Genomic DNA, 1,869 nt, shown 5'->3' on the forward strand with positions numbered 1-1,869 from the left:
CAAAGACGCACGACATCGGCCGACGCCCGATGAACAATTTCCCGCACAGAAACGCACGTTTTGGAAAATTGTCGAAATTCGACAAGTTTGCTACCTTTGTCGCGAGACCAGCTTCCCTGTATACTATGAGGGAAGACGTCGTTGTGGCGAAATGAGCAAATTGGCGATGCGGTTGTCGGTTGAAGGTATTTGGTGACAAAACGATGTGGTGTCGTGCAGGCGATGTGCGCTTTTGGGCAGACTTGATGCTGACCCGCGAAGGCGTCGTAGCTAGCAGCGAGGCTCTGAACGTTGGACGGAAAAAATTAAGTAGCAAATACGAGTTTGTGTTTCGGCGCGCGACCACGGCCTCGGGCCGTAGTTGCGGTGGCCGGTGCGCACGCAAGTGATAGTTTTCTCGGTTCGCTTTTGTTGGGCGTTCCTGGTGTTGTATGCAAACGCAGCCCGCGCGCGGCTTCGCCCGAAAGGGCGTCTGGCCGGTGTCGACGGCGTCCAGATCGCGGCTTACGCCGGGTTTGAGGAGCTAAGCAAAAATAGTGATTGAGTAATACAGTGCGATACCGCGACGGGGAAAGCGAAAGACTCCGTTCGCGTATTTTGTCGGCCGATAGTTACCTGGTTGATCCTGCCAGTAGTCATATGCTTGTCTCAAAGATTAAGCCATGCATGTCTCAGTACGAACTTGCGTACGGTAAAACTGCGAATGGCTCATTAAATCAGTCGTGATTCATTTGATCGTAAATTTTACTTGGATAACTGTGGTAATTCTAGAGCTAATACATGCAAAAAGCGCCGACCTTGCGGGAGGCGCGCCTTTATCATATCAAAAACCTGCCGGGCTTCGGCTCGTCTTGTTGGCGACTCGGGATAACTTTGCTGATCGCACGGTCTTGCACCGGCGACGGATCATTCAAGTGTCTGCCCTATCAACTTTCGTCGGTACGGTATCTGCCTACCGAGGTTCTTACGGGTAACGGGGAATCAGGGTTCGATTCCGGAGAGGGAGCCTGAGAAACGGCTACCACATCCAAGGAAGGCAGCAGGCGCGCAAATTACCCATTCCCGACGCGGGGAGGTAGTGACGAAAAATAACGATACAGGACTCTAACGAGGCCCTGTAATTGGAATGAGTACACTGTAAAAATTTTAACGAGTATCCATTGGAGGGCAAGTCTGGTGCCAGCAGCCGCGGTAATTCCAGCTCCAAAAGTGTATATTTAAGTTGTTGCGGTTAAAAAGCTCGTAGTTGGATTTTGGGCGCAGGCGTTCGGTCCGTCGCAAGGCGTGCACTGTTCGTTCTGGCTTTACCTCCGGTTTTCCGTCGGTGCTCTTGACTGAGTGTCGGCGGCGGCCGGGACGTTTACCTTGAAAAAATTAGAGTGTTCAAAGCAGGCGCTTCGCCTGGATAGTGTTGCATGGAATAATGAAATAGGACCTCGGTTCTTTTTTGTTGGTTTTCGGAGCGCGAGGTAATGATTAAGAGGGACGGACGGGGGCATTCGTACTGTGCCGTTAGAGGTGAAATTCTTGGATCGGCGCAAGACGAACGACTGCGAAAGCATTTGCCAAGAATGTTTTCTTTAATCAAGAGCGAAAGTCAGAGGTTCGAAGACGATCAGATACCGTCCTAGTTCTGACTATAAACGATGCCAACTAGCGATCGGGGGGCGTTATTTTGACGACCTCTCCGGCAGCTTGCGGGAAACCAAAGTCTTTGGGTTCCGGGGGAAGTATGGTTGCAAAGCTGAAACTTAAAGGAATTGACGGAAGGGCACCACCAGGAGTGGAGCCTGCGGCTTAATTTGACTCAACACGGGAAATCTCACCCGGCCCGGACACAGCGAGGATTGACAGATTGAGAGCTCTTTC

At 51.5% G+C, this 1,869-nt stretch overlaps 1 pseudogene; it reads left to right on the top strand.

The window, feature by feature from the left end:
• The first annotated feature begins 615 nt into the window (after positions 1 to 615).
• LOC145747839 (small subunit ribosomal RNA) lies at positions 616 to 1,724 on the top strand (annotated as a pseudogene).
• Positions 1,725 to 1,869: the final 145 nt, after the last annotated feature.

This window comes from Corella eumyota, chromosome 3, assembly GCF_963082875.1.
Source record: "Corella eumyota chromosome 3, kaCorEumy4.1, whole genome shotgun sequence".
NCBI classification, from domain to species: Eukaryota; Metazoa; Chordata; class Ascidiacea; order Phlebobranchia; family Corellidae; genus Corella; species Corella eumyota.